Raw genomic sequence first — 20,439 nt, forward strand, 5'->3', positions numbered from 1 at the left:
AGGGGTAGTGACTTCGTGGCGGACACGAGAGTAACAGGAAACCCACGACATCAGTCTGGCCGGTGCGAACTGCCACGTCGTGAGACGGGAGATCGGCGCCTTCCTGCGTCCGTTGAGGCGGCTGGCAGCGGACGGTTCGGGAGAACGATTTGGGGGTGCTACGCCAAGTCTTCTCGAGAAATCACAGTTTATTAGAAGTTAAGTGATTGGTGATATGTTGTTTGATTCACTCTTGTTAAATTCTACTTGTTTTCTTGGTGAGGTCACCAGCCGTTTTGCTTTGGGGTCGTCCCACCATTATTTCCCGTTTGCCCACTCGCAGGAAGGTGGTTGTTTATAAATTGGGTGGTCCGTTTTTCTCTTGTGGAGTAGGGGCGGGTTAGAGCAACCTGCGTTTCGGGTTGTTCGGTAATTTTCCTATCTAACTACCGTACGTTAGTAGCTGCCTCTGTCATGTTTGTCAGTTGGTTGGTTGGTCGGTTGGTTGGTTTGGGGGAAGAGACCAAACAGCGAGGTCATCGGTCTCATCGGATTAGGGAAGGACGGAGAAGGAAGTCGGCCGTGCCCTTTCAAAGGAACCATCCCGGCATTTGCCTGGAGTGATTTAGGGAAATCACGGAAAACTTAAATCAAGATGGCCGGACGCGGGATTGAACCGTCGTCCTCCCGAATGCGAGTCCAGTGTGCTAGCCACTGCGCCACCTCGCTCGGTTTGTCGGATTTGGTGTGTTAACGAATTTATTGCTTGGAGTGTAACGGCCTAATACCTGAAATATGTTTTGATCTTTGGAAACTTTGATATTATTGCCTATGATCTTGAGAGGCGGTAGTTGTGTACTGTGGAGCATCTTAACTATTGTTTGGCCAACCTTGTAGAATTTTATATAAGATTGAATTTCATGGTCTTTTATTTAAATGATCATTTTAGTATATAAAGTTGCCACCATTTCTCCGTAAGACTTTTCTTAGAAGTTAAAATCAAGTTGCACCTTCGGTGGCAAGGTTAATATTTTAATTGTTAGTGTTTTGTACCATTTCCATACCTCCTACGGGGGTTCCATAGTTTATGTGCTTGTGTAAATTGGTAAAACTCTTAGTTTAAAGTTATCTGGTGTGTTGCAGATTTGCACCAGTGTAGCCTTTCAGAGGCTGTTGTGAGCAGTCGTAACTACAGCCGTGTCAAAAGGGAGCGGCAAGGTTCTCTGCTTGAAAGCTCATACAGACAAACTTGTTTCTTTCTTCCTCTGAATAAATTGTAACTTTGATATTTAGAGGGTGTTTTCTGATTATAATTTTAAATCTGTTTCTTTTAAAAATGCTTTTAGGCACTATTAAAGTGAATAAAATTCCCATTTGTTAAAAGGAATTCGGTTATGATTTCATCAGTCACTCTCTGGCAACTACTTCCATGCTTACATAGTGTGATTAAATGTGGTAATGTTCTTGATGAATCGCTAGTAAATAAAATAAATTCATAAGAATATTCTTTTAAAATAAATCACGGTTCAGGAAGTACACAACTGTTCGTTCAAAAATGGTTCAAATGGCTCTGAGCACTATGGGACTCAACTGCTGTGGTCATAACTCCCCTAGAACTTAGAACTACTTAAACCTAACTAACCTAAGGACAGCACACAACACCCAGCCATCACGAGGCGGAGAAAATCCCTGACCCCGCCGGGAATCGAACCCGGGAACCCGGGCGTGGGAAGCGAGAACGCTACCGCACGACCACGAGATGCGGGCACAACTGTTCGTGAAAACTGCAATACTACGGAAGAGACATACGTTTACAACGAAATTTGTACTACAGATTAGGACTTGACAATTAACAAATGATGAGAATTACGGAACAGTGTTTTCTGTGCAGTGCGAAGCCGCCACTTACTGCATCATAGCGTCGTGGCCTGAAAGCAGAGATTGTCAGGGTACGTCGCTAGAGAACACACCGCCACGCGAATTGTGTGCGCATCCACCAAGCATCAATATTGGTTACAGGTCGACCAGAACAAACAAGTTGCCGGCCGACCATATCCAGGACATGTTCTACGAGTTCCATGTCAAGTAGACTTGTAGACCGTGATACTCGTCAGTCTTTGAAGATGACTCCAGTTGTGACCTAGCATTGTACTGATGATATATGGTATGTGAAGCTGCCTGCAGGATGAGCATTGCCATTTTAGCGGTTTCTGTTCAGATTGCCCCAAATCGTAGGAGGAGGGTTCAAATGGTTCAAATGGCTCTGAGCACTATGGGACTCAACTGCTGAGGTCATAAGTCCCCTAGAACTGAGAACTACTTAAACCTAACTAACCTAAGGACATCACATACATCTATGCCCGTGGCAGGATTCGAACCTGCGACCGTAGCAGTCGCGCGGCTCCGGACTGAGCGCCTAGAACCGCTAGACCACCGCGGCCGGCGTAGGAGGAGGGATCGAATGTTAGAGCCAGTGGCGCCCCAAACTATCATACTTGTCCTTTGTCGGCCATACCGCTTAACAATGCAGACTTCCCGATAGCTGTCACTACTGTAAAATCTAACAAGTACTCTGCCAGCACTTCGGGACAAGTTGAAGCGGGTCTCGTCCGAAAACACTAATTTTTGCTATTCAGCATGCCAGTGATGGCGTTTGTGTGTCCATAGCACTATGAGGCGTTTGGTGGTTTCTGGAAAGCAGACGGTGATGCAATGGCATTAGTGCCACCCGTCCAGTCCTCAACAGAAGGCATCGATCCGCCCATGCAGACATTTCCACGCCAGTTGCAGAGCTCGAACATCGAGTTTACAGTGTGGACAAGGTTTTTCTGTCGGTTACAGCCACATGGACAAAATGGCGGCCATAACAAGCTGCGTTGACGTCTTGTGATCCAGTATCCACTCGTCCCCGTGTACGACCCTCTTCTGTCCACTGTTTCTGGCGAGTTTAATGCGTCCCCTTCAATGCCAACAACCCGCAACGCGACACTGCTATGCGGGTCATCGCTCCAGTTCCGCAGGCAAAAAAAATGGCTCTGAGCACTATGGGACTTAACATCTGAGGTCATCAGTCCCCTAGAACTTAGAACTAATTAAACCTAACTAACCTAAGGACATCACTCATATCCATGCCCGGGGTAGGTTTCGAACCTGTGACCGTAGCAGTCGCGTGGTTCCGGACTGAAGCGCCTAGAACCGCTCGGCCACCGCGGCCGGCTTCCGCAGGCACACGGGGCCGAAGCAGCCGAACTTCGCCTCAACTGCAGGAAGCAGACCAGTTCATAGGGCGCCCGTGAGAGCAGTAGAAGCCGTCCCATCTACGGGCCTTTTGCTGCATCCGCCGCACCATTTTCCTCAGCCAATACTAGCCCACATCGCTACACCAACAGCTATCTGGAAGTCATCCACCACGCGGGTATAGCCGCCCTCGCCCTGCTAGCAACAGGCGATTCCCGAATCTGGCGTCCCCCAGGGCTCTGTCCCATCCCCCCTCCTCTATCTCCTGTAGACCGCAGATATGCCCAAGACACTCCCACCTATCCACCTCCTCCAATAATCTGATGACACCGCCTTCCTGGCTCTCTATCCTATCTTTCAATGGTCCCAAAACACCCTCCAAACCCACCTCAACCAGTCCACCACTTGGTGTAACCAGTGGTTTCTTTGTATCAACCCCTCCAAAAGTCAGGCAATCATCATAGGTCACACCACCTGCTCCTTCCATCTCCGTCTCCTGAAATTCCTGTCTGGCTGGACATGGGGATTGTATCCTTCCACCATGCTCCACACCTACAGATCCCTCATTCGCCCTATCCTCTGTTATGCCAGTGTTGCCTGGATCTCCACCCCACCCATCCCCCCACCCCCAGTTTTTATAAGGCCCTCCAAATCCTAGAATGCCACGCGCTCTGCCTTGCCTTCTGTATCTGCCTTCCTTTCTCCACATGACTCCTGTATGACCTCATCCCATTCCCCCACCTCCTCCTTTTCCTCCAACATCTCCGCATCCTTTACACTGTCCGCAGGCCTGATCCTCACCACCCTCTGGTTTCCTCCTTCCTCTCCACCCCTCACCCACTGTCGCACCTCTATCGCTGTATCCCTCCCTCTCTCCACCTCCACACCCTCCATCTCCTTCAGCAGAGAAATTTCCAATACCTCCCCCTCCCGGATGTTGAACTTCGCCGGGACATCTACCCTTCCTACCAACTGTAACCTGGCCTTGTCCCCCTCCTCCCCAGGGCCCCCTTTTCCTCTCCCCTCCTCCTCCCAGAACAACTTTCCCTCTTTCCTCCTAAGTCCCTGCACCCCCTCTTTGGCTGTTTTCTTCTCCCACTCCTTCCCTCCCCAGCCCTCCTCTGGCGCGCCCTCCTTCTCATCCCCCTTTCTCTCCCATCCTTCTCGCCTCCTTTTCCCTTGTCCCTTGTCCTCACCCCCCCCCCCCCAGCAAATCCTCCCAAATTTTTATTCATCATCAAGTGCGCTGCATTAGTGTTGTGTTCGTTGCTGTTATACAGTGTCACCTAGAGATGTGGATTTAATTGTGTGCTCGACCTGTATATATTTCATGATTGTTCATGTGCCTTCTATACTGTGGCTGACTCTTAACTTGTTTTTGCTTCCAGTGTTTTTTAAGTGCACTTCAAATTGCCAGCTGTGTTCTTTTAAATTTATGTCGACTTTTGAACTGTCCTCTAGTGCATGTCCCCATATTAGTGTGTATTTTAACTCCCATCGTCTCCATTTACAGTGTTTTTATGTCCCCTTTTTATCCCTCTTTTATGTAAGAGTTCGCCTTTCTGCAATTTTTTTTTAAGCCCTCTGTCTGAAGAGTGGTGGACTCTGCCATTGCCAGCCCTACCCATCCGGTGAGGAGCAGGGGAACGAAATTACAATAAAGAGAAAGAGAAAAAAGCGAGCAACAGGCATTTCCGTCTCCGCCAGCAGGATTAGAAGATCGCCAGCACCACGCCACTGCCCAGACATCGCCCTTGCCACCCAAGACCACCGCACGTGCTGACCCACTGCTATGGCCGTGGACTCTGATACTGGACCTCTTTGTACTGCTCGTGAGACTGGATTTTAATGTTCCGCCTACTGTTGATGTATAAGAAGATAATCTGTTTCCTTTGCAAGAGAACTTTTCTGAAGATAGTCTCAGGCACAGATTTACTTGTGTTGTTTTCCAAGAACTTTAAGTTGACAAGAAGTCGTTACTTGATTTTCGAGAAGGACTTTTCTTATTTGTTTTGAACTGCTAACAAGTCGCAGAATTTATATTTCTGAACATAAACCGATTGTGTCAATATATTAATTTTTGAGTGTAATAAACTTACTGTGAAACTGCCCCAAGCCAGGACACTTCAGTTTCCACACACTCATTGGTGTCGTAGCAGCATGTCCTGCAGGAGCTGCAATGTCACGATAAGACAAATCCGTTTCCTCGGGACCACTCATTCTGCCCTATTCGAACTCACGCAGATGCTGATATTGCGCCCTGGTTCACAAACGAGGCAGACCGACACTTCGAAGCGTAACGCCTCTACATCGCCCCTATTGAGAAGGAGGTCTGTGAACAGGGGTGCAGCATGAGTAACGCGAAATACAGGTAGCGTCAGATACCTCGAGTGTATGTAGGTTCTACACGATATGATAGTCACTAGCTGACGGACGCTGTTTATGGTGCTGTCAAAATACTGTCAATTTATTTCCGATTTTTTTTGTTTAATTTTCTAACTGTTTATTAATTTCTACTATTATTGTCTTAAAGTATGGTAGTGGAAGAAGGTGTGAATGTGAAATACTGTTTTATGTAAAGTTTGTACTATGCAGTGAATTAACTGGTCACGTGACGAATGTTCGAGAATGACATGTGAGTTAGTCATCTGTATTGGGAAATTAGTTATAAGCTATTTAATCAGTTTATGGTACTGGGGATTTGAGATTATGCTTCACCAGCTGCGACATAGTTTTAGTTATACGTGACGATGTTTTGCTGAGTGTATTTATATGTTTTGACGATGCCATTACGGCTTTATCATTTTAGGACATGGTGTAGAACAGGTACACTTTATCATATTTTATCTGTACATTTCCCAGTTTGTATGAGAGTGTATCGTGATATGAAATGCTGAATTGTTTTGAAAGATAGACTGCCCACTTGGTGTATATTATTTTTTTATACTATAGATCTGAATATGGTCATTAGTGACTGAACCCGGTCATTGTCGAAGGATTTTATATTGTGATCAGAGACTGGAATAAAAAAAAACATTTATGAGATTATGATTTGGGTAAAACAGTTTTTTAAGAGGGAATTAATTTTATATTTGTGGGTTTTCTAAATTTATTTAGGGCAGTTTACTCTTCAGATTCGGTGACAAATTTTGATCTGTTCTTTATATTTGCGCGGAATTGAGAAGGTAGGATGCTGCTTTCCGACTGGCTGTGACGTTTCTTTGCCAATCAGAAATTAGTATACTCACGCGTTTCCTTTTGGCTAGAGACAAAGTTTACCATCATCTTATTTCACCCGTTTAGTGATCAGTTGCTTGTTTTTTAATGAACCTTTGCTGTTGAATTTGCTGTTTTACAGCAGGTTTCTAAATTTTTCATATTATTGCCGTTCCTGGTTTGTAAGGTCTTCAGCCGTGATTGTGGTCATTTGCCTTAAAATTCTAATTTCGTATTTGTATTTTAGCAGTAAGCCTTAAAACCTTATTTAGTGCCATTCCTGGCGTCTGATGCCTTCTGCTGTGTTTGTCGCGACTTGCCTTTAATATTTCGATACCTGTAATTTGCAAGCTGCAGCGAGTTTTAAACAATTCTTAATTTATTGCCATTCCTGGAGTGTAAGGCCTCCTGCCCCGATCACAGTGGCTTGCTTTTAAAACATTATCTGCTGTATCTGTATTTAATGATGATTTGCTAAATTGTAACTCACTGAAAACACTATTATTTACACAGTTGTTTAGTCCTTCATTAATAACGTGTGGTATTTTTTTATTGTTGAGTCTTGAATTACTGGTTTAAAATAAATTGTGTGTAACTGTAAAAGGTAACCAATAGTAACTGATTACGCCCCCGTCCACAATCGTAACCGAATCCTGCCTTCCCTTGACTACCAGGTTTCATACAGCTCTTTTTCTTAGCTTCTTCTGGCTGGGAACTACATGTCAGAAACTTCAAGGAGGCGTCCGTGTAAGAGGAAATTCACCATCAGGTGAGTGGAACTTTGCAACGCACTGCACCGCCGCAACTTGCTTGCACGTTCCCATTTCGTTTGACGGCTGTGCAGCGACTGAGCGTGGCGTGACAGTGACGCTGTCCAGGCACACAAGCGGACGTCGCTGCCCCTACGTGCACGCCATGTCTTTGCAAATCTTTATCCCTTATATGGTTCCACTGTTCTATACGTCATCCAATTTTGGCATGATTTATACCATTCCTTCTAACAAGGGAACCTCCCCATCGCACCCCCCTCAGATTTAGTTATAAGTTGGCACAGTGGATAGGCCTTGATAAACTGAACACAGATCAATTGAGAAACCAGGAAGAACTTGTGGGGAACTGTGAAAAAATAAGCAAAATATACAAACTGAGTAGTCCATGGACCACATAGGCAACATCATGACAATGTAACCACAGGAGCGGCGTGGTCCAGTGGTAACGTGAGCAGCTGCAGAACGAGAGGTCCCTGGTTAAAGTCTTCCCTCGAGTGAAAATTTTACTTTCTTTATTTTTGCATAGTTATTATCTGTCCGTTCGTTCACTGACGTCTCTGTTCACTGCAATAAGTTTAGTGTCTTTGTTTTGCGACCGCATCGCAAAACCGTGCGATTAGTAGACGAAAGGACGTGCCTCTCCAATGGGAACCGAAAACATTTAATCGCAAGGTCATAGGTCAACCGATTCCTCCACAGGAAAACATGTCTGATATATTCTATACGACACTGGTGACGGCATGTGCGTCACATGACAGGAATATGTTGTCGACCCACCTAACTTGTACACTTGGCGAATGGGTACAAAGATTCTTCTACCCTGCCCGATTTAGGTTTTCTTGTGGATGTGATAATCACTCCCAAAAAAGTGATGAAAACATAAGAGTTTGTCACATAAACTGAAAATAAAAAATTAAAATTTTCACTTGATGGGAGATTTGAATCAAGGACCTTTCGTTCCGCAGCTGCTCACGTTACCACGAGACCACAGCTCTCCTGCGTTCCTAATGTCCTTGATATTGGATATCTTCCCATGAACTACTCAGTTTGTATATTTTGCTTATTTTTTTCACAGTTCCACACAACTTCTTCCTGTTTTCTCAGTTGATCTGTGTTCAGTTTTTCAAGGCCTATCCACTGTGCCAACTTATAACTAAATCTGAGGGGGGTGCGATGGGAAGGTTCCCTTGTAAGTGTGCAGTTTTCACAACCAATACTGTGTTGCACCAGTTACCCGCCAGGGTAGCCGAGAGCGCTAATGCGCTGCTTCCTGGACTCGCGTAGGCGCGCCGGCCCCGGATCGAATCCGCCCGTCGGATTAACGACGAGGGCCGGTATGTCGGCCAGCCTGGGTGTGGTTCTTAGGCGGTTTTCCTCTTCCCGCTAGGTGACTACCAGGCTGGTCTCCACGTTCTGCATCAGTTACATGACTCGCAGACATTTGAAAACGTTCACACTATTCCATGGCTTACACTATACGCAGACAGCTGGGGTACACTAATTCTGTCCCAGGGGATTCGGAGTGACGACAGGAAGGGCATCTGACCATTAACACCACCAAATCTGTACTAACAAGGCCGACCTCGTGTTGAAGTAGGACAAAGACCCAAAGAAAATGATGATGATTACTGTGTTAAACCAGTTGCATCGAGGGACATCTTATTTGATATAAAATGCTTAATTAGAAGATGTTAACTGGGTAATCTCTCATGCTGAGCAAAAGTACACTTACTGCACCAGATGTCACCTAATGCGACCCACGTTAATACCCATGGTAAGTATGGACACAGACACTTGGAATACTTTATAGGCGACCTTCCTATACTTGTAACCAGATTCTTACTGGAATAGCATGGCCAAACTGTCGCTCCTCTGGAATAAATGCAGAGGATCGTTATCACAGGTTTTGTGTCGTAGTTAATTACAGTTACATGGCTGGCAATACACTTAAGGGTTCATCTTGTGATGGGCGTGATATATATATATATATATATATAGGCTAACGTCTAGTTCAGGCCCATTGCTAGTCATGGCAGTGTTCCTCTACTGCTCATAGGTTGGCAACGCGTCACTTTCCCGTAGCCAATGGGGTGACACGTAACCAATGAGAGACGAGGAAAGTGGCAATGGAATTTTAGTGCCGAAATTGAAAGCATCCTTTTCCTCGCTGTTTTCACAAATCTTTGACTGCTTTTTTCCAAATATGTCACGAATTGTGAGGTCTTGGTTAGGCTGGGACCTAATAGCACGGCTTAAATTGTTGAAGCTGAAAATAGGAAAAATTAAATTTATAGTTTGGTTGTCACTAATATCTGACTGTTTCTTCCAAAAGTATCGAGATTTCCGTATTTTTTGTAAAGTACATATTCTCTTTATGTAATGTGATATGGTATGCTTAGCAGAACTGTAGAAGCTGGCAGAAATAATTTTCAATATATTTATTAATGTTGTGTTTTCTTGTGTATATTATAACCGATTGTTTGTAGCGCCATGAAGATCAAGGATGTTTTGCAGAGCCACAGAAGTTGACGCAAATGATTTTTCAGTATATTCAATGATTTTGTATTTTTTCTTTATGCATAATAGGTCATTTTAGGTGAAGTCACGGAGCTTAAATGATGATTATAAAGGAAAATAATTTCTGCTAAGGGAAAATTCATACAGAAAAATATTTGTGGACTTCTATGACAGCAATATTCGTAACAGTAACTTGTTTAATGATTAAAATGAATTTGGAAAAAGAATTTAGTTGTAGTACCGATTTTGGGTATTGTTGATTTTTTTGAGAAACAGTTGATTTACTTTTTACTGAGGGGATTGATATGAAAACGCAGCTACAGTAAAGTTAGAAAAAAAAATTCTTTGGAAGAGTTTTGGTTTTGAATTTGAGAGTCAAGATTTGAGAAATTTGTAACTATGATATGTATATGTGTGTTAGGTTAGGATGTAGACATTACGAATGGACACTTAGAAGTACTGTATATTGCAGGTACGAAAATATGACAGAACCCAAAGCAAGACTGTGAGTAACCCGATTGGAGACAGAGCTGGATGCTGTATCACAGTGACAAGCCCATGATGTGACCCATACGTAAGTGTTGAATAGATGTAATCCGCACCCATATGCTTAATCAGAGAAAGTGGTCAGAACCCCAATGTATCGTCAGAAAAGTGTTAGATTCAGAGACGACCCCCATATTGAAGTGAAGATTTTGTAAAAATTCAGAGACGACCCCATAATGAAGTGAAGAGTTTGTAAAAATTCAGAGACGACCCCATATTGAAGTGAATATATTCTGTTAAGGTTCAGGATTTGACCTACACAGTGCCTAAATTGGATTTTAGTAAATTTTTGAACGCTGATAAAGTGAAGTAATGAAATTACTATTTTTGCTTAAAGTCAATGTGAAAGCTAGAGCTTTTTGTTCCAAGAAAATTGTAATTTCATGTAAATATTTTGGTAATTCAGTTTTGAGAAAAATATTCAAGAATATAATTTTGTGAAAAAATGTGATTTTCGAAAAAGATGGAAGTTTTTTGTAAATTAATTTGAATGTACGCCAAGAAGTCCTAGCCCTTGACATAATGTTGTAATGTAATTTTAAATATTTTGTTTATTTGAGAAAGACTTCAGTTAAAAATAGATTTTAGTAGGAACAATTTAGAATTAACAGTGTTGGTGTAGTTAACGAAATCATTACTAAAAAACTGGACTGCAATAGGAACTATAAAATATGCTCAGGAGAAATTTTAGGTTCTTAGGACTTGTGAAGTCGCGAGTTAATGCGCGATAACAATTATTGCAGTAAGCTACATTGCAGTACAGCCCGCAGTAACTGAGCCGGAGGCTGTGAAGGTGACAGCAAGTTGTGTCCCAGCAATGAGTCATGTGCACCTGTTGCTACTCTGCAGCGTGAGAACGACCCAGCGTGTCACTTAACAGGAGCTTATATTCATGCCACCTATGAATCTAAATAAACTACATTAAATATTATTCAATCATTTTCAAAATCGGTACACTAGTTATTGTTCTTCAGGATAAGATTTATAAAAAATTCAACGTTGTAACCATCATAGTTTCAGAGATACAGAAAATTACTTAAAAAGTCAAAAACCGACAATCAGTGAATTAAATTCAGTTAGGAACTATAACAGTTTATCTTTTGGTATCATTTAAAAACATAACCAGAACTCTCAATGGGCAGAATGTTTTGAGATCTTAATTTAAAAAACTTTAACTACTTTACATTTTCCTAATATAAAAACCAGACAAAATTATTATTTGTGTCTAATATTGTTGTGGGAGTAAATGAGAGTGAGTGAGATTGTGTATGTGGGATATACGTTAAATTTCAAGATTAAATTTATGTAATGCATTACGTAATCATAGCATCGGAAAGATGTTTGTGCCCACTTTGCTGATGACGTATGGCTAAGTGTACTTGTTTTCGAGGTACGTTTACACTGGGATACATGTATCGCGACATGTATGAGCGACATGTCAATTTGACATGTCGCGATACATCACCTCATACAAAAATTCACGGAACTTGTATGCGGACCCTCGAGCTCATACATGTCGCGTATACATTTTGTATATCGCTTTTTGGCCATATACGCGACATGTATGAGCGACATTTGAAGAACTCGCGCATGCGCAGTACTATCATTTCCTGTCGTCTTGTCGACTGCCGCTTATTTCGACGATTAGCGTATGCGTAGTACCAGGCTCTTTGGCGGCTGTTTGAGTTTTGAAGGTGCCGACTGTCGTTTCGACGTTAATGTATCTGCATAAAATATCAAAAAGTGCCATATGCAACATTATTCTTCGTGTTTGCGAGGCCATTGTGCAAGTTTTATCCCAAGAAGTGAAGGTAAAAGTTTTATATATATCAGAGTATGTCATACATTAAATAATTTTTTCATGCATCTGGCACGTATATCAATGTTTTGCTGTTATTCCGGCGGCCTCGCGTGATAATGTTGACAACGGATGCCGACAATCGTGTGTGAGACGTCGGCATTAGCAATCGCGCGACAATGCAAATGTTTTGTCATGAAATCTTCGTTTTACGAGGAATCCCCAGTGGCTAAAAAACGGAGTGTTACTGCCAACTGATCCTCTGGTGGAATCGCTTCCCGAAAGTTTGTGTTGGTTTTGGACACAAGAAGAGCCACAAGTGATAACAAACCGCGGAAATCCTCCATACTCATCCTAACATAATTTCTAAAATATGGCGTTAATTCGCGAGAAACTCTCTGTGCCACCATCTACGCTTCCTCCGCCTTTTCTTCCTATCATTTTCCAAAAGAGCAAGTGTATCAGCACATAAAAATGTGAGAACTTCCAAATCGTCGTCGGAAGCTATCGCACAGTGATACATATCAACCAGTGTAAACGCACGCTCATACATGTATGAGGTTGATACTTGTCAACTCATACAAGTCGCGATACATGTCGCAAAGTCGTATATACATGTATCTCATACATGTGCCGATACAAATCGCAGTGTAAACGCACCTTAATGAGGCCGCCAAAATAACAGTTGAAAGTAAAATCATATTCTAAATTTATTCCAAGATTAATTCTTTTCGTTTGGTTTTATTAAATCTTATATTAGTATTTGCATGTTGGAATGAAGTAAACGCATCTGTGAATAATGATTGGCGCAGGCCAGTTTTGGCGCAAAAATGATCGGCCAGTCAGAGTTAAGCAGTTCCCGTGCAATGCTAGATAGATATGCTGTGGTAGATGCAGCATCCATGGCAGTCGCTAGTCAACTATTGGGCTTGCAGGTCATGTTGAACGTTTCAGTCTTCATTATGTGTAAAATGAAGAAGTAATTAGTTTCTCGCGTCCAGATTGTATTGCCGTGAAGGCAGTTGCATTTACGGACAGATTGATGAAAGTTGGAAGTTTTGGAATTGGTTTGTTGGAAAGATAACCACGTGTGAGCTTTCGGTATCTGTGTAAATTCCGCGTGGCATGTTTCGTATATATATACGGAATATTTTTGGCGAGCAGTTTCTTTACTAGAAATCCACTGAAAAGAATCGAATGTGAAACTCATACAGTATACAGTAGCGGGGTATTGACTGTGAAATTGCGTAATTATTAGGGTCGGACTTATGTACATTTCTGGCTGCTTTGCATGTGATCTGGATTGCATGAACTGTGAACTGAGAGCAGTAGTTTTGTTAGTTAATTACATGCAGGCTTGATGGCAGGTTTTTTCATTTGAGCCAAAGGAAATAAAAAGACTTGTATTAGAATTTTGACATTTTACTGGAAGAAAGAAGCAACCACCTTCCGCCCGAAAATTATTATAAGGAATTTACACGATAGCGGGCTACTAGAGTTTACGCGGACTTTGCTATGTAAGTATCGGCGACGTTTTCATCAACGCTGCTTTTACGCCGTTTGAACAGTACATACGTTAGCAGGGGAACGGGATGGCGAACTGACGCCGTACTGAGGTAGGTGGAACTTTTGCAGTGAACAGTACGGCGAACGAATAAAACTTTTTAATAAAACCGCTCCCCGTCGCAGCATCTGTTTGTTTACCAGAGAACATCGAGCTCAAGATTACGATATGCTGCCTTTAGCAACTGCTTTGCTTGTGTTACGAAAAATAAATAAAGAGGATATATGACGCGTCGAGTATAGTGACTTAAGAAACGAGATTATAGTTTGTTCATAAAATAAAGTCCCAGAATAACACTATTTGTTTATGGTTCATCTAAATTTTTGTAATATTTTGCTTTAAAATTTTCCCGTATTGATACTATATTTTCTGTGTATGTAAAGTAAAGGGTGCTATACTGGAGTTCGAAGTTCTTTGTATTGTATGTGAGTAATGTATGTAAAATACTATGTAAATTGTTTATAACGTTCAATAATTTGTGATGACTTTCGTATTTAAAATATTTGTCTGTATAAACTGTACATGTTGATGTACATTTGACAGCTGTAAGAAATGGTCAAGCTTAGGAACAGTGTAAGAAATAGGCGTTATGTAAAAGTACGTGTGATTTTGTTTGAAACGGAAGTGGCCCTGGAAAGTGGAAAAGGTGGCAAGGGCGAATTGGCGTGCTACCCAGAGCAAGCGCGGGAAGTAAGTCACACAGTCTGTAGGCAGCGGTGATTAAGGCAACACCCTTGTGGAGCAGGAGAACCTTTGCCTGCAAATTGGCACAAAATTGCAGACTGCAAACGGCTTACATCATAGTTGCGAGTTTTTGGGCTACTATATGTAAAATTGAACGACGCCAATAAGAGAAACTGAGCCCATACGGCAAGATACTTGCACGGCGTACTGTGGCTGGTGTAGCCGTCATAATTGTGTGCCACGCCCAAGCCTACCGCCACCAGATAAGATTTATTTGTATTTTACTTTTGTACAGAGTGAACCATTAATTTAAACTATGTTTTAATAATCATTCTTGAACTTTAAACATACTGGTTCACCCTGTTATATCATCCTAATCATACACCTATATAGGGTTCCTTTCTGGTGTTTGATTAATCCGGGTATCCCGTTTTACATACAGTGCCAAGTTAATATAAAGAGGCGCCATTTAAATTGTTTTTGTGTAATAATTGGAAAGTGTTATAGTAAAAGTTTGCTGACATAAAATAAGTTACTAAAATCTATTAAATGAATCTACAGAGTTAGCTCAAAGAGTAATAGCTTTTGAAAGTAAATTCCAGTAAGGAAGAGGTTTTCTTGAACTGAAATGTTCAGTATAAAAAGTGTGTGCTGTAGTATGTAAATATTTTAGTTTGTTGATAATTGAAAGTCCCTTTCTGAAGGTCACCCCTGGCCAAATTTCTTTAGCTTCCTTGAAGTTATCTACTGGGCTTTTTCTCTTTTAAAAACGTAATGTACAAGGGTGAAGTCCAACATTGTTTAAGTGGAGTAAAATTTATTTGAAGAAGCAACTTAAACAGTAACCTGAAAGGGCAAAATTCATACTTATACTTTTCCAATACTTCATTGCCTGGATAGGCTGGCGATCGTTAGTACATACTTTAAACCATTAAATGAACTTGGAACTGAGTTGTCCTAGCTTCAATATAACACTGCTCATACTGCGTTTCTTTTTAACTACTGGGTAAGATCTTAGGAAAAGAAGTGAGTAATCTGGTTTACTTATCCATTAGACACAACACAAATCCTGTAAAAAGGGTAACACTATTGATTAGCTTTTCCTACTAACAGGACTATTCTATCATAGTGTACTTTATTTGGAAACTAAACTAAATTTAGTCAGAGGGTTATATGTGGCAACATAGAGACAGGGTTTTCTGTTATGTCCGTCTGTCTGTCTGCCTGTGAAAAGCCCTCTTTCTAAGGAACGAACAGACGTATCATGCTCAAATTTACAACAAATATTAATATCTACGGTCCCTTGGCGATGTACGAAAATTGAAGCTTTTAAGCCAATGCAATCAAAAGATACGACCATTTATGTCACATATTTTGATACCACCAAACTCATTCATCTAAAGCTATACAGTACATCTGGCTGACGTAGACTCATGAAATTTAGCAAAAAGCAAAGTTTCTCTGTACAACCAAAGGAAAAAAATCCAAAAATCGTTAATTTGAAATTATATCACGCGGAAGAAATGGTTTCTCATTTGTTAACTGATTGTGTGACTGTTCGTGCGACTGTTAAGGCTTCTTACTCTCAGGAACGGGTAGACATATCTGTCTCACATACTGAGGTCTGTCGTCGATTAGTGGCGTAAAACAGTTAAGCTTCTGAGTCACTGCAATCACCAAGATTCGGCCATTTACGACACGTTTCCATACACGCAAACTCACTCAGTAAAACCTATAAGGTACAACCCGTTAACATAAAATCATGTAATTTGGCAGTAAGAAAAGTTTTGAAATACAGGAAAAGGAAGACAATCAGGAAATTGTTAATTTTTAATTATTGTTGTTGTTGTTGTGGTCTTCAGTCCAGAGACTGGTTTGATGCAACTCTCCATGCTACTCTATCCTGTGCAAGCTTCTTCATCTCCCAGTACCTACTGCAACCTACATCCTTCTGAATCTGCTTAGTGTATTCATCTCTTGGTCTCCCTCTACGATTTTTACCCTCCGCGCTGCCCTCCAATACTAAATTGGTGATCCCTTGATGCCTCAGAACATGTCCTACCAACCGATCCCTTCTTCTAGTCACGTTGTGCCACAAATTTCTCTTCTCCGCGATTCAATTCAATACCTCCACACTAGTTATGTGATCTACCCATCTAATCTTCAGCATCCTTCTGTAGCACCACATTTCGAAAGCTTCTATTCTCTTTTTGTCTAAACTATTTATCGTCCACGTTTCATTTCCATACGTGACTACACTCCATACAAATACCTTCAGAAAAGACTTCCTGACACCTAAATCTATACTCGATGTCAACAAATTTCTCTTCTTATTTATCGTCCACGTTTCATTTCCATACGTGGCTACACTCCATACAAATACCTTCAGAAAAGACTTCCTGACACCTAAATCTATACTCGATGTCAACAAATTTTTCTTCTTCAGAAACACCTTCCTTGCCATTTCCAGTCTACATTTTATATCCTCTCTACTTCGATCATCATCAGTTATTTTGCTCCCCTAATAGCAAACCCCCCCCCCCCCCCATGAACCATGGACCTTGCCGATGGTGGGGAGGCTTGCGTGCCTCAGCGATACAGATAGCCGTACCGTAGGTGCAACCACAACGGAGGGGTATCTGTTGAGAGGCCAGACAAACGTGTGGTTCCTGAAGAGGGGCAGCAGCCTTTTCAGTAGTTGCAAGGGCAACAGTCTGGATGATTGACTGATCGGGCCTTGTAACAATAACCAAAACGGCCTTGCTGTGCTGGTACTGCGAACGGCTGAAAGCAAGGGGAAACTACAGCCGTAATTTTTCCCGAGGGCATGCAGCTTTACTGTATGATTACATGATGATGGCGTCCTCTTGGGTAAAATATTCCGGAGGTAAAATAGTCCCCCATTCGGATCTCCGGGCGGGGACTACTCAAGAGGATGTCGTTATCAGGAGAAAGAAAACTGGCGTTCTACGGATCGGAGCGTGGAATGTCAGATCCCTTAATCGGGCAGGTAGGTTAGAAAATTTAAAAAGGGAAATGGATAGGTTGAAGTTAGATATAGTGGGAATTAGTGAAGTTCGGTGGCAGGAGGAACAAGACTTCTGGTCAGGTGACTACAGGGTTATAAACACAAAATCAAATAGGGGTAATGCAGGAGTAGGTTTAATAATGAATAGGAAAATAGGAATGCGGGTAAGCTACTACAAACAGCATACTGAACGCATTATTGTGGCCAAGATAGATACGAAGCCCACACCTACTACAGTAGTACAAGTTTATATGCCAACTAGCTCTGCAGATGACGAAGAAATTGAAGAAATGTATGATGAAATAAAAGAAATTATTCAGATTGTGAAGGGAGACGAAAATTTAATAGTCATGGGTGACTGGAATTCGAGTGTAGGAAAAGGGAGAGAAGGAAACATAGTAGGTGAATATGGATTGGGGGACAGAAATGAAAGAGGAAGCCGCCTGGTAGAATTTTGCACAGAGCACAACATAATCATAACTAACACTTGGTTTAAGAATCATGAAAGAAGGTTGTATACATGGAAGAACCCTGGAGATACTAAAAGGTATCAGATAGATTATATAATGGTAAGACAGAGATTTAGGAACCAGGTTTTAAATTGTAAGACATTTCCAGGGGCAGATGTGGACTCTGACCACAATCTATTGGTTATGACCTGTAGATTAAAACTGAAGAAACTGCAAAAAGGTGGGAATTTAAGGAGATGGGACCTGGATAAACTGAAAGAACCAGAGGTTGTACAGAGATTCAGGGAGAGCATAAGGGAGCAATTGACAGGAATAGGGGAAATAAATACAGTAGAAGAAGAATGGGTAGCTTTGAGGGATGAAGTAGTGAAGGCAGCAGAGGATCAAGCAGGTAAAAAGACGAGGGCTAGTAGAAATCCTTGGGTAACAGAAGAAATATTGAATTTAATTGATGAAAGGAGAAAATATAAAAATGCAGTAAGTGAAACAGGCAAAAAGGAATACAAACGTCTCAAAAACGAGATCGACAGGAAGTGCAAAATGGCTAAACAGGGATGGCTAGAGGACAAATGTAAGGATGTAGAGGCCTATCTCACTAGGGGTAAGATAGATACCGCCTACAGGAAAATTAAAGAGACCTTTGGAGATAAGAGAACGACTTGTATGAATATCAAGAGCTCAGATGGAAACCCAGTTCTAAGCAAAGAAGGGAAAGCTGAAAGGTGGAAGGAGTATATAGAGGGTCTATACAAGGGCGATGTACTTGAGGACAATATTATGGAAATGGAAGAGGATGTAGATGAAGATGAAATGGGAGATACGATACTGCGTGAAGAGTTTGACAGAGCACTGAAAGACCTGAGTCGAAACAAGGCCCCCGGAGTAGACAATATTCCATTGGAACTACTGACGGCCGTGGGAGAGCCAGTCCTGACAAAACTCTACCATCTGGTGAGCAAGATGTATGAAACAGGCGAAATACCCTCAGACTTCAAGAAGAATATAATAATTCCAATCCCAAAGAAAGCAGGTGTTGACAGATGTGAAAATTACCGAACAATCAGTTTAATAAGCCACAGCTGCAAAATACTAACACGAATTCTTTACAGACGAATGGAAAAACTAGTAGAAGCCAACCTCGGGGAAGATCAGTTTGGATTCCGTAGAAACACTGGAACACGTGAGGCAATACTGACCTTACGACTTATCTTAGAAGAAAGATTAAGAAAAGGCAAACCTACGTTTCTAGCATTTGTAGACTTAGAGAAAGCTTTTGACAATATTGACTGGAATACTCTCTTTCAAATTCTGAAGGTGGCAGGGGTAAAATACAGGGAGCGAAAGGCTATTTACAATTTGTACAGAAACCAGATGGCAGTTATAAGAGTCGAGGGACATGAAAGGGAAGCAGTGGTTGGGAAGGGAGTAAGACAGGGTTGTAGCCTCTCCCCGATGTTGTTCAATCTGTATATTGAGCAAGCAGTAAAGGAAACAAAAGAAAAATTCGGGGTAGGTATTAAAATTCATGGAGAAGAAATAAAAACTTTGAGGTTCGCCGATGACATTGTAATTCTGTCAGAGACAGCAAAGGACTTGGAAGAGCAGTTGAATGGAATGGACAGTGTCTTGAAAGGAGGATATAAGATGAACATCAACAAAAGCAAAACAAGGATAATGGAATGTAGTCTAATTAAGTCGGGTGATGCTGAGGGAATTAGATTAGGAAATGAGGCACTTAAAGTAGTAAAGGAGTTTTGCTATTTGGGGAGCAAAATAACCGATGATGGTCGAAGTAGAGAGGATATAAAATGTAGGCTGGCAATGGCAAGGAAAGCGTTTCTGAAGAAGAGAAATTTGTTAACATCCAGTATTGATTTAAGTGTCAGGAAGTCATTTCTGAAAGTATTTGTATGGAGTGTAGCCATGTATGGAAGTGAAACATGGACGATAAATAGTTTGGACAAGAAGAGAATAGAAGCTTTCGAAATGTGGTGCTACAGAAGAATGCTGAAGATTAGATGGGTAGATCACATAACTAATGAGGAAGTATTGAATAGGATTGGGGAGAAGAGAAGTTTGTGGCACAACTTGACCAGAAGAAGGGATCGGTTGGTAGGACATGTTCTGAGGCATCAAGGGATCACCAATTTAGTATTGGAGGGCAGCGTGGAGGGTAAAAATCGTAGAGGGAGACCAAGAGATGAATACACTAAGCAGATTCAGAAGGATGTAGGTTGCAATAGGTACTGGGAGATGAAAAAGCTTGCACAGGATAGAGTAGCATGGAGAGCTGCATCAAACCAGTCTCAGGACTGAAGACCACAACAACAACAACAATAGCAAAACTCATTTACTACTTTAAGCGTCTCATTTCCTAATCTAATACCCTCAGCATCACCCGATTTAATTCGACTACATTCCATTATCCTTGTTTTGCTTTTGTTGATGTTCATCTTGTATCCTCCTTTCAAGACACTGTCCATTCCGGTCAGGTGCTCTTCCAGGTCCTCTGCTGTCTCTGACAGAAGTACAATGTCATGAAACAATTTTATTTTGGCATTTGTTATCCGACTTCAGAATTGAAATTGAAACGTTCTCAAAGTCTTGAGATCTCCGTCGCTGATATCTTG

Source organism: Schistocerca serialis, chromosome 4 (assembly GCF_023864345.2).
Source record: "Schistocerca serialis cubense isolate TAMUIC-IGC-003099 chromosome 4, iqSchSeri2.2, whole genome shotgun sequence".
In the NCBI taxonomy this organism is placed as follows: domain Eukaryota; kingdom Metazoa; phylum Arthropoda; class Insecta; order Orthoptera; family Acrididae; genus Schistocerca; species Schistocerca serialis.